The sequence below is a fragment of the Lepidochelys olivacea genome (genome assembly GCF_965140295.1).
Source record: "Lepidochelys olivacea isolate rLepOli2 genome assembly, chromosome: 3".
Classification (NCBI taxonomy): domain Eukaryota; kingdom Metazoa; phylum Chordata; order Testudines; family Cheloniidae; genus Lepidochelys; species Lepidochelys olivacea.
Window position 1 is genome coordinate 11,724,314 of NC_140413.1, and position 13,533 is coordinate 11,737,846.

At 44.3% G+C, this 13,533-nt stretch overlaps 1 long non-coding RNA gene across 2 annotated transcripts; it reads left to right on the forward strand.

The window, feature by feature from the left end:
• Nucleotides 1-2,690: 2,690 nt before the first annotated feature.
• On the forward strand, nt 2,691-9,821 carry LOC311518965. 2 transcript variants are annotated; one of them, XR_014711160.1, is made up of 4 exons: nt 2,691-2,779; nt 5,136-5,273; nt 6,664-6,790; nt 9,598-9,821. It is a non-coding gene; the product is annotated as an uncharacterized lncRNA (long non-coding RNA). The 2 variants fall into 2 exon arrangements; XR_014711161.1 differs by having other exon boundaries at nt 5,186-5,273.
• Nucleotides 9,822-13,533: the final 3,712 nt, after the last annotated feature.

Sequence of the window (13,533 nt, forward strand, 5' to 3'; positions counted from 1 at the left end):
TCTCAGTGATCACTAGAGCTGATATCAATGATAAGCTGATCTAAGGGGGCAGTGTCATGTTGTGGAGACAGTGCTGCAGTGAAATGACAACACAGAAGAGGCAGCAACAGAGAGATTTCCACTACCCAGTGAAGTCACGAAGAACTGGGCTCGGTGATGGAACCTCAAAACACGGCAAGCAGCTGGGGGCATCAGTGACAGTGGCAGCAATGAGCCGTGGCAGAGAGGCCGACAGAGACAGCGACCGCAGCCAGCCGCGGCAGTGACAATGGCCAAGAGAGCGGCAGAGACATTGACAAGAAGTGGCACAGACCGCAGAAACAGTGGTGACCAGAGATGGAGGCATCACTCAAACCCCCCTTGCCCCAGAGGTGGGAGGTCCCCTGGACTCTGGGATGGCACTGATCTCAGATAGCAAACCATGAGTGGGAGGCACAGGGGGGAAATGGGGAGCAGCGTATTAAAGGACTTTCACACTGTACTGTGGGAAACTGAGGCAAAGGACTATTGCCCAAGATACTGCAGAGTGGGTGTTTTACTTATTGTTTGCTTTCTTTCAAGTCATTGTTGCAGCATTTTCCCAGATTTGTGCTGTATTTTCTTCTCTTAATAAACATTTAATTCTCTTATACCCACTCTCAGTACCTGCAATTGTGGAACTATTCCCTCTAAAAGGGGCCCCGAGGTGGTGGTTTTTCCCCCCAGATTTCTGGGTGGGGGCTCGAGCTGGTTCTGCTTCACAATGATAAGAAGTACCCCTGTTACTGCTGACACCACCTGGCAGAAGGGTTACAGGAGGAATAAAGATTTGCACACATGAGATCATTGAAACATACAGAGATGTGTGGACCATGGTCTATAACCACCCATGTGTGGCACTAACCCAGAAGAGGGACTTTTTAGGGTATGTTATTTTATTTCTTATTTTGAAAAAGGTAAAAGAAATGAATTTCTAAGGAACAGAACAAGAGAAACAATCTGCACTAGGGCACTCTCCAAAGCCTGCTGATGCCAATGAAGGGTCTTTCCATTGACCTCATGGGGCTTTGGACCAGGCTGTAGATATTCGCCAGGTCTAAATATACATAATGTAAGTTCTTCAAGGCAGCAGGGACTTGCCAATTACATTTCTGTAACCTACTCTGGTGCGGTGTGGATAACAGTCATTATTATTAACTGCAGCACGTGTGTTTTAAATACCACTTGGAGCAAAACAAGATTTCTACAACTCAGTACCTCACAATTCTCAGTGCTCTAAATACAGGGATGCTCTGTCTCCTCTCTGTCATGATGTCTCTTCCCTCTAGGGACCTGAGATCCTCAATGACCCTCTGCCATGAAGATCCTTTGCCTTCTCTTTGTTGTTCTTGGTGCTCCAGATTGCTTCAGGTAAGATGTAAATAAAATCTAGGGATAATATAGAGGCACATTTCTGAGCTTCGAGTTCAGTTGCCTAATTCTTTCTATTAAACTTCTTCCAGTTCCTTTTCTGAAGACTTCTAAAGCCTCAATGGGTTGCAGCCAGAAATGTGAAATTTGATAGGTGAACAGCCCTGATGCCAGGAAGGTTCCTTTGCTGCATCCATGGAAATCCATTCAGATTTGGTTAAATTCTGAACTAACAAAAATAACATTCCCAGCTGTGTTTTCCTCAGCAGAGCTTAGATGCCTGTTGCTAAAGAAAAAACCAAACTCAGCAGTCGATCTGCACCTCATGGCACCAAGAACTGTAAATACTTTCAGTTTGGAAAAGTTATAAATAATTGAAAACAGTGTCAAATGAAAGAAAGTGTCTAGTAACCTCAATTTTAGGTGTTGCTACCTGTGCCACCTATAATGTCTAACTAATTATAACACAGGGAACAAAACATTTGATTTATATTGAAGAAGGTGATAAATTTGAAGCCAATATGAAGTGAAAATTTGTAAGGTGAACTCAACTAAAATGTAATAAAGCCTAGATGGCAACAAAGCCCAATCAGCATTTTGACTGGTGCAAAAACAGATTATATTGTTATTCTTAATTGTTAGTATTTTTAAACTTATGATGCAATCCTACTAATTTACAAATGAAATGTAGAAATTACCCAGCTGCTGGTACAGTGCCATGTAGAGCAATTTGTCTAACTATTGATTTAATTGTAATAAACATTGTAAGTAATGAATGAATCAAATGACTTTATGCTGCAGCATGATGAGCTATGAAACACATACAGAATCATAAAGGAATGTGAAAGGACTTTACATGAAGAATTTCTCCTGCCTTCAAAATGGACATTTCTGCTGGCAGCTCAAACTGCTGATGGAGAAATTGTTTCTTGGGGAAGGACACAGAGTCGTGTCAAGTTGGCCAAGGACCACACCACAGGGAGGCCAACGGAAAGGGGCCTGAAGAAGTAAATTGTCGACCAGAGCTAAACCAGCAAGTGTTCGTTATATGTCCCAAGACATTTTACACAAACCTCTGTGGCCTAACGTGTCTTGCACAATCCGGGAGGGCACAAGATGTTTTGCACAAAGACCATGAAATTTTCCACAGATAAAGTTGCAAGAATTCCAATATCCTAATTATGGTTGGACATTTCAAATCTTCTCCAGAAGCAGAGGTCACTTTCTGATTGGCCCACAGCAGCTTTGCCAAGAAGAAAACAAGCCCTCGGAAACTGTATAAAACAGGCTGTTCTGTTCAAAGCCTCACTCCCTGAAGCTCATAAATCTGGATCAGAGAGACGGTGAGCAGGACTGCCATCACCTGGCTACTGAGAGCACCCTCTGTCTGGTAACTTCTAAAGTCGCTTCCCTGAAAATCACCCCATTAACTCTTCCTTTAAAGTCCTGTCTAGGGAGATGGCTGTGAAATCCAGAAAGAGAACAAGAACACAGATGTTGTAATCTCAAGAAACTACCCAGGGCTACTGTGAGGCTGAACCAGAGAACACACCTTCCTGCCAGTTTTGAGGGATAAGTAGCAGTAATACATGTGTTTTATTTGCCCAGATGAAAAGATGGTAATTTTAAAACTACCTGAGTTAAAACCATCTACAGGATAATGCCAGTTATTTGAATTCCCTTTATCTGAAAATCCTGGATATCTGAATGCCCAGTGTGCTCCCCTTGTAGTGCTGTCTTAGTTAATCAGCCACTGATTAACATTCACACTGTGGGAATGGCAATTTAAGAGATTTCTGGAGTTAGGGATGAGAAAAGGGGAGAAAGAATGAGAGGCAAGGTAGGAGAGGAGAGAAAAGATAGGGAAGAGAGAGAAAAAGAGCAAACAGACAAGAAAAAAACAGATGAAGGGGTTAAGGTGAAGAGTGAAAAGAGAAGGGTTCAAGGAGAGAAAGGACAAAGGGAGACAGGACAGGAGTTAAGGGAAAGAGAATGGGTTAAGAAGAAGAGAAACAAAGGTGGGTAGAGAGGAGGGTGTAGGAGAGAAAAGGGGGACGAAAGAAGAAGAAGAAAGGGAGCGAGGGAGTCGGGAGTAGCTACAGGAAACAGGACCCTCCTTGATACGGTTTGAGCACTTCCTGGCCTGACAGCCCCGGGCTCTTTATGCACGAGTGCAAATAGTGAGGGGCAGGGCCAGCTTCCTGCCTGGGGCTGTCAGTGCTGGGAAATTTCATAAACATGATCATCTAACCATCTTTATTCTTCTTTCTGTAACTTCTTAACTGCTTTAAATTCTGACTTGGCTAATAAAATATGTCAATGTGCAATAATTCTCCACTCCACACTTTGACAAAAAGGGGAAGAAGCTTTGAATTGGCTGGGGAAAGAAAACCATGTTGACTACATATTCAGATTGTGGTAACTTTGACTATTTAGTCACAGTGGCCATAGATACTAGTAAAATTCCAGAGAAATAGGAATCATTTAAATCAGAGGTTCTCAACTAAGGGGATGTGTCAAACTTCCTAGGGGGTAGAGGCAAGCCTTCTAATAATTATGCAGGGTCACCATGCCATTCACTCCAACCTAGCCTAGCTTGTCCCCTCCCCTGTTCATGATGGAGGCATGCCTGTGTCGAATTTGAGAGGTATTGGGGTGGCTGGTTTGAGAGTTTGAGTGAGTGACGTTGCAATCTGGCCCACAGGGTCATACCTGAGGGGCAGCCAGGCCAGATTGGAGTGAGTGGCGTTGCAACCCCACGTGCCAGGATATAAAGCCACTCTCTGAAAATTGGCCCTACTTCATGCCTATACATTTGCAATCCTACAAGTGAGCGACTTTCTCGTCTGGCGCATTGGATCACAAGACCCTCTGCGCTCTTTGAGGCTTTAACTGAGTTTTGAAAACTGGGCAGATGTTAATGTAGGCTCTTTTAAAAAGGTTACTAGGTACAACAAATGCATTAGCAATACTCGGTGCCAATTATTGTAAGTGGGGGGCGCTGGGAGGGGGATGCTAAGGTGGGGCGTGATTCTAAAAAGGGTGACAACCTCTAGTTTAAATCATTCTCTGTTTGGAATTCAGTGCTTGATAACTAATTGAATTGGCATTCTTAATACTTAAGTAACTGCTTGGGTGAGCTGCCGCAGGTATTCCCATAATTCCACTGGCAAACAACATGAATAGAAATGGATAAGAATCTGCTTTAAAGAAGTCATAGTTCAGTGTTGGTGCCAAAGTCACCTGCCCAGTGCAATACAGAGCTAAGGTAAAGTTTGCCAATGTAACAAGACTGTGATAAGACCTAGAATTAATTGATGTGATTGATTAATTCTTGGATAATGGTAACATCACATGATGATAAATTCCATAAACATGAGCATCCAACCATCTTTGTTTCGCTTTCTGAAATTTCTTAATTCTTTTCCGTTCTCTTTTTGCAAATAAAATACATAAATGTGCAACAATTCTCCAATCTGTATTTTGGCTCAGGGAAACAAGATTTCCATAATAACCCAAAATTAAGTAACTGCTTAATTACAATTATTTACGAAACATCTGTTTTTAAATTTATCTTGCATCACACAATTGTATATCTCTGAAGTCCTCCTAGGAGATAGATCTAGGATGCTGTCTAGAATATGATCATTATTATTGCTAGCAGATTGCAGAACATATACTATAATTGTCATTTAAATTAAAACAAAATCTCTAGAACTCAGTATATCATAATCCCCACTCTCCAGCAAATACAGGGGCTCTGTCTCCTTACTGTCTTGGGATCTCTTCTCTTTAGTGACGCTGAGTTCCCAGCCAACCTTCAGCAATGAAGATCCTTTACCTGCTCTTTACTGTTGTCTTCTTGGTGCTCCAGGGTGTCTCAGGTAAGATGTAAATGAAAATGAGGAATGATATAGAGGGTCATCTGTGAGCCCATACTAAAGTTGCCTAACACTTTCAGTTAGAAACACTTTTCTGACTTTTTTCTTATGAGCTTTAGTGCCCTGCCCCCAAGAAAAAGCACTGAGATTTGACTAAATTATGACCGGTAAAAAAAAAATCTAAATTTCCCTTAGTATTTTCCTCAGCTCTTGCTGCTTTAACCACCCCACCTTCTATCCATACTGCACATACTCTTCCTATAATGAGGCAATCACAGAACTGACCATCCAGATGGGACACAGACCAGATAAAGTCTGGCCAACCCCTTTCTATATTCCCTTTGGTCTAGGAGAAGGTACGTAGGGCTGGAGGCCAGGAGACAATAACTTAAAATATAACTTCTGCTGCTGACAACTATTAGTAATTCTGTGCCTTTCACAGCCTGTATCATAAAGTCAGGCCTCATGTTCCCCTGAGATGTTACACAGCTGGGAACAGAACCCAGATCTCTAAAATGGCAGCCCCTCATCCCAGTGTTGTAGCCCCATTATCTCTCAGAACCTACCACAGCTATGTGCTTAGCTTTATTTCTAAAATTTTATTATCAGGGAGTGGGCCAGTGTTTGTAACCATGACAGTGCATCATTTTAGGGTTCAGGTTTCGATCTGTTGGTTGTAGATAGTTTGGTGAAAACAAAACAACCTCAGTTAAAAATGTTCTAACCTAAATATTCCAAAAGATTCGGCTGTGCATATTGGGGCTGCCTTTTCAAAATGGCAGGCTCTTCACGTATAACCTAAAACTGGCAATTGGTTGTGAAGAAAGTATTCATGAATGAGTTTACAGAAAGAAATCTGTGCAGAGTCTCACAGACAGTCAGACTTTCAAACCAGAAGGGACTTTTTCAAGCCCTTCTGTTTCAAAAAGTTGTCATCATCCAACCCAGTGCTGAGCCAATTCAACCCTACTTAGGCAAATTGACTTTATCATACTGCCTGGCATATCACAATTAGAGCCAGGGGGGATCCAAAACACAGCAGCAGCCACTAAAGAAAGTGGGTGATGTAGGCAGATTTTTGTTTTCTGTCCTTAAAGGCATGGGGCAGTGAAGGACGCAAGTGCTCAGAGCTACAGTTCTCGACGCAGCAGTCAGAGAGCCAGTGCCCCATTTCAATAACTTTCTCCATTCTCTTCTTAGGGGCTACAACTGAATGTCCACAGAACTACAGCCATTTAAATAGTACTAAAGTCGTCATAAACTTTTGCACTGGAAGATATTGGGGCTGAAGTGGTCAGGTCTCAGTGAATGAGAAATGCCTGTCATCCTGGACTCCAGCCCTTATTTACCCTACTCTGCAGAATGATGATTAAGACTCTTTTTCTTTGTGCAGAATTCTCCCAGGCTGAGAGGAGCACCTTGGCGTGTGGAGAGCTTGGAGGTGCCTGCTTCCCTCTAAGATGTCCGTCCAATTCTGTGCACGTTAGAAGTTGCTATCCACAGGGCGTTTGCTGTCGAAGGTAAGTTCAGCATTCCACAAGGCAGACACTGCAGTGTGAACAGAAATACCTGTTCCTCTCCTTCTTACATCCAAGCTGTTGTTTAATGCTTTTGGAGGTTCAATGCTTATGGCACAGCCCACGTTCTAGGCCACGTGGGGGTGGAAGTGGTCCCAGAATATATTAGAATCACCCCCGTGGCTGTTCTTCCTTATATCGGCCTTACTCAGGATGCCTGTGGGCAACTCTGCAGCCTGGAGCTGCCCCACTTCTCTGCAGCGCTCAGTGTTACAGGGATTGCCACCTTAGACCCTCCAGCAACGTCTCCAGCACCACCCCAACTCCAGTGCTTGCAACAGGGACAGCAGAGCCCTCTTATGGCAGTCGTGTGCTGCTCACGCTTTGAGCGAATTCTTTGCCAGCCCCTTGTCGTTCTTTTACAGGCTCCTTCTGCTGCTGAAGCATCATATATGGGCAGGGGTTGGAGCCAAGACACCCTGTTGTCAAACATTGCTTTTATATTTTAGAGGAGTGAAATCAAGCAGAAGCAACAAAAGTCTCCACAAGAGAGTGTGGGGGCTGCATCTCCTCTGTATCAGTCTGCTGGGGAAGTGAAGGCAACAATTAGAAATGAAACAATATCTGTAACAAATGGGAAACAGGGGAAGTAGATAGTAATCAATATAAATTAGAAGTCATGAAGTGCAGAAATATGATAAAGGAAGCTAAGGACATCAGGGAGGAATCTATGGCTGGCAGGGCTAAGGACAAGAAATCATTTTTTAAAATATCAGGAATAATAGAAACCCTAACAATGGTATAGGTCCATTCCCTGGAGGTGGTAAAATCGTTAATAATGATGCAGAGCAGGCTGAAGTGTTCAATAAATATTTCTGCTCGGTATTTGGAAAAAAGCTGGATGATGTACTGATGTTACATAAGGATGGTGAACTACTGTCTAGTCCAGTGGTTCCCAAACTTGTTCCACCGCTTGTGCAGGGAAAGCCCCTGGCGGGCCGGGCCAGTTTGTTTACCTGCCGCATCCGCAGGTTCGGCCGATCGTGGCTGCCAGTGGCCGTGGTTCGCTGCTCCAGGCCCATGGGAGCTGCTGGAAGCAGTGCGGGCTGAGGGACATACTGGCCACCACTTCCAGCAGCTCCCATTGGCCTGGAGCAGCGAACCGCGACCACTGAGAGCCGTGATCGGCCGAACCTGTGGATGCGGCAGGTAAACAAACCGGCCCGGCCGCCAGGGGCTTTCCCTGCACAAGCGGCGGAACAAGTTTGGGAACCACTGGTCTAGTCCATTAGTAACTATGGTGGATGTTAAACAGCATCTACTAGGGATAACCTTTTTTAAATCAACAAACCTGGATATTGCACCACAGAGTCCAAAATTGCACCACAGAGTCCAAAAAGCGTTCACTGAGGAGATCTCTGTTCCACTGATTATTGTTAATACAGTAGGAAAATACCAGAAGACTGGAAAAGTGTTAATGTTATGCCAATATTCAAAAATGGCAGGCAAGATGATCCAGGTAACTATAAGCCAATTAGATTGACAACAATCTCTGGCAAAATAATGGAAAAGCTGATTCAATCAATCAATAATTAAATATTAGGAATATAATTAATGACTGTCAAAATGCACACAAGATCTTCGTAAATAGACCTAATTAAATTTTTGATGACATGACAAGTTTGGTTGATCAAAGTAAGTTTGTAACTGTAACATGCTTATACATTTGTAAAGAGTTTGTATTTAGTACTGCACAAGATTCTGATAAAAAGACCTAGCATCATACAATTTCAGCAAAGCTCACACTAATATAATATAACAACCTCAAAATAGCTGCCATTGGGAATCATCATTGGATATGGGTGTCTCCCAGGGGTTCTGAAAGGATAGGTTCTAGACCAGGGATCAGCAATCTTTGGCATGCAGCCTGTCAGGGAAAGCTGCTGGTTGGCTGGGACCGTTTGTTTACCTGCAGCTTCCGCAGGTTCGGCCGATCGCAGCTCCCACTGGCCACAGTTCGCCGTTCCCAGCCAATGGGGGCTGCGGGAAGTGGTGCGGGCCGAAGGATGTGCTGGTGGCCGCTTCCCACAGCCCCCATTGGCCGGGGAAGGCAAACCGCGGCCCATGGGAGCTGCGATCGGCCGAACCTGCGGACGCTGCAGGTAAACAAACCATCCCAGCCCATCAGCGGCTTTCCCTGATGGACCGCGTGCCAAACCTTGCCAAACCCTGCTACACAGGATACTCACCATGGGAAAATTAATGTTATAGCTGGGACAGATTTCAGAGGAGCAATTGGGAGGGTGAGAGATTTTCCCACCTACTAAAACACCAAATATGCAGGAGATGTGAAGCTGGTAGCCCTTTGTGGTTGCAGAGGGAGAGCCAGGGAACTAGGCTAGAGTGTCCATGCTAGCAGCTGCTCATATGCAACTATCACCTGAACAGAGCTGGCCTTCAGACAGAACTGGAATTTCCCTTCATTCTTTAAGAGTAAGTTCTTTATCATCAAAGTAATTATCTGTCATTTTAGCTTCATCTGTGCACAAGGTGTGTGTGATAGAACAACTGTACCTGGATGTGAGTCGTGCTTTTCTGCAGTATAGATTTTATAGGCAGCCAGTTCACCTGATTAGACACACCTGACTATCTCCATTAATACTCAGTAACACAATGTCACAGTAGGGACCTCTTTGCCCACCACAGAGTGACTAGGCAATTCCTCCTGTGTAACTGATTTGAAATCAAACATCATATTATCCCTGTTCTGTGGGAAAATATCACAAAATCTGATTCTTTTCTTTATACAGGAGATTTTTTTGACTGATTGTCTAATCAGGATCTCTGGGAATCTGGCAGACAGCCTCTTGCTTCTAAAATCATCAGATCCTGCTTCAATGGAACCCTGAAGTGCTGCTTATGTGGGCTATAAAGAACCTTGTGAGCTGGAGAAATTCCAGAAGGGAGCCCTTGTGTCCCCCATATAAGATTTGTTATTCTCCTTTTAATAAAAGCAAGCTGGTCTGAGATCATATTCTTGAAGTGTGTGTGTATGTGTTTTGGTGGGAGGCAAGGGGGCTCTTTCTAGCATTATTCTCTTCAGAAATCCATCTTGTTTATCTTTTTTAAAATAACAAATTAAATAAAATATACTAAAGAAGTCCTTATTGCATGTTAATACCACACATGGGTGTTGATAGATGATGGTCCACACATCTCTGTAGGTTTCAATGAGTTCTTGTGGGTAGATATTTATTTCTTATAACTGTTACAAATCCTTTCAGTTTGTGGTGTCAGAGGAGCTGGGTTCAGTCACAGATTGATTGTACGGTGTTACCCAGCGTGGAACTCCATGGCAACTAGACTGTCCCTCTGTTTCAAAACTCATCATCCACATTGAGGACAGCAGAGGAAATTAGACCAATCTGCATTAAGGTCTAAGGCCTGATTCTGCTCCCTGTTACATTGACTGCTGTAAATCAGGAGTAACTCTATTGAAACCATCAGACCCTTGTGTAAACTGGTGTAAGTGAGATCATATTTAAGCACTTGATTGTCCATAAAAAGATTAGAACAATTTAGAAAAAGGAAATATTTTGTCTACTTCAATTGGTGATATGATTTCCCAAAATTCAAATGGGATCCTTCCTCGAAGGTTCCCTGAAACCAACCTCACCCATTCCACCATGCATCAGAATTCATAGAATCATAGACCAGTTAGAATCATAGAATATCAGGGTTGGAAGGGACCTCAGAAGGTCATCTAGTCCAACCCCCTGCTCAAAGCAGGACCAATCCCCAATTTTTGCCCCAGATCCCTAAATGGCCCCCTCAAGGATTGAGCTCACAACCCTGGGTTTAGCAGGCCAATGCTCAAACCACTGAGCTATCCCTCCCCCCCCAGTTGTCACATAGATATTTTTTTAAGTCTTTAAATGTGGGGGATCTGCATCTGAAAGTTGATCACACCTTTAACTAGGCAGATTGTGATTGTCTTCATTGTTCTGTCACTAAAGTCCAGCAGGCTGCACTGTGAGACAGCAGGTTCCTACTTCAAGGTTGATGCTCAATTAGCAGGAGCATCTTTTTGCTGCTGCAGTCATCCAGTGGTTGAGAGCCAGGAGTGCCAGTGAAAGACACTTTAGAAATGCATGTAAGCAGAGTCAGGATGAGCTCCACCCTGACATCTGGTGGTGAGGGGCCGATCTCATTTGCATAGGCACACCCACCCCGCCTAGAATGAGGCCATTGCTGCCCAAATGGTCACTTTGGCTGCTGTGGGATCCCCAGTGTCTCTGTTATTGGAGCAGGAAGAATAAATTGTTATTACCCTGATTATGGGAACTGTGCTTGGAACTGTACTTGGCCTTTTGTTATGATGGAGGGACTCACCATCACCTAAGTAGCACTCGCTAGGCAAGGGTCATGGGTTCCAAAACTCTGTGACTTGAGAGAGGCTGGGGATAAGTATTAATACTTAGTGGTATAAGCCCCCTAGTGAGGGCCTTACATGCTAATTGTACTTCCTCCTCTCTCCACTGCAGAATATCAGAGCTAATTTTGATTCTATTAGAAGTCTAGTTACAGGCTGCTGAGCTCACTTTGGGCTAATAGTGCACCAGCACTGAGGCTCCCCTACTACAAGCTGAACTGACTAAGAGCTGAAATCACTGAGCGTTGTGTTAAGTAGTGGGGGAGCCTGAAGATATATGGTGGAGCAGTTTGTAGGACAGCTGGAGTGCCTTGTGGACCGGCTGGTGGACCAGCTCGTGGGACGGCGGGAGCTGCTTGTGGGCTGCAGAGTGGAGCTGAGCGAAGGAGTTCATGGGGCGGCTGGTGGAGCGGAGCGAAGGCCTATGGAGCTGTGGGGCGGTCAGCTTCAGATCATGTAAGGTGCCTCTTACCCCCTGCCCCCATCTCCACCCAGGTTGGGAGGTAAAGCTCTGTAGATAAACTTTCGAACTCTGGGGCTGCCCTGACCAGGGACAGAGACTTTTGGGTCATTGGACTTTTGGGACTTTGGGTGATTTGGGGTTGCTGGACTCAAGAACCAAAGGGAAAGGGCATGCCCCAATTGTTTGGGGTGGGTTTTTTGCTCATGGGTTGTGTTATGAATCCTGTTGGTGGTGTTTCCCCAACATAATGCCACATTGTTTCTCTCTGTTATTAAAAGGCTTTTTGCTACACTCAGACTATGTGCTTGTGAGAGGGGAAGTAGTGCCTCTTGGAGGCGCCCAGCAGGGGTGGTATATATTTGTCCCAGGTCACTGGGTGGGGGCTCGAGCCGGTTTGCATTGTGTTATTGGAATGGATCCCCTAGATATTGAACCCGACCCTTGTTGCTGCCAACTCTGACGGGCAGAAGGGTTACATGCATATAGATGATGGAATCGTGATCTCTCCCTTCCCTAGCTGCACAGAGCTTATCAACTTTCACATCTTCTAGAGGTATGTTTACACTGGGGCTTAAGGGGTCATTTCCAGTTCAGGTAGATGTACCACACAAACTCTGATGGAGCTAGCGCATTAAAAATGGAAGTATAGCCATGGAAGTGCAAGGGGTGGAACAGGCTGAGTATGATCCTATCTGAAACTCCGGACACTTTCTTGGGGTGGCTAGCCGAAATTACGCCTCCACGTCCACTGGAGACATAACTTGAAGGACGCTTGACATCTGGAGGAGATGGGGATGGGTTTAAGAGGGCTTGGGCAGCTGGGAGTGGTTGAGGCCTTTCTTAGGATGTAAAGAGAGTTGATAGCGAGCGAGGTGAGGGTCTATGAGGGTTTGTCCATGTAGTGAAGACTCCCCAGGGTAGTGTGCAAATAATGATTTAAACCATTCCTGTTTCTCTGGAATTTGATGAACACTGTCTGCTCTTAGGCAACTTTAACTATATAATCAAATAGTGGTAAAGATCATTAGCTTACAAGACAATTGACAGCTTCTTCCTCTTTTTGTGCAAGAAGCTGTCAATATCTCTTGACCACAAATCTGTAAGATTATTAGGCTTTACTCAGACTTTCTCTGTGCAATCTTTCGCTGTTGATAAGTGCAGTTTCCTGTTACAGCTATTTCTAGACTTCAACAATCTTAATCACATATTGAGTTACCACAATTTTGAAACAACAAGGATTCAATTTCTTAGAGAAATGCAAGTGTATATCACACATTTTAGCCATTTACATGGTTTTAACTCGGGTACACACTTTCAGAGGAGTATTCAGCTTTAAAATAATCAAGTTTTCATTTGGGAAACAAAACACATGTATTTTTGTGTAAGCAGAGTCAGGATGAGCTCCACCCTGACATCTGGTGGTGAGGTGTGGCAAGTTGTGGAAAGGAACTTCAGGGGCCAATCTCATTTGCATAGGCACACCCACCCCGCCTAGAATGAGGCCATAGCTGCCCAAATGGTCACTTTGGCTGCTGTGGGATCCCCAGTGTCTCTGTTATTGGGGCAGGAAGAATAAAGTGTTATTACCCTGATTATGGGAATCAAGGACAGTGGAACTGTACTTGGCTTTTTGTATGATGGAGGGTCTCACCATCAACTAAGTAGCACTCGCTAGGCAAGGGACATGAGTTCCAAAACTCTGTGAAATGAGAGAGGCTTGAGATAGGTATTAGTACCTGGTGGTGTGGGCCCCTTTGTGAGGGCCTGAAATACCAATTGCAACTCTCCACTGTAGAATGTCAGAGCTAATTTTGGGTCTATTAAGAGTCTAGCTCCAGGTGCTGAGCTGAA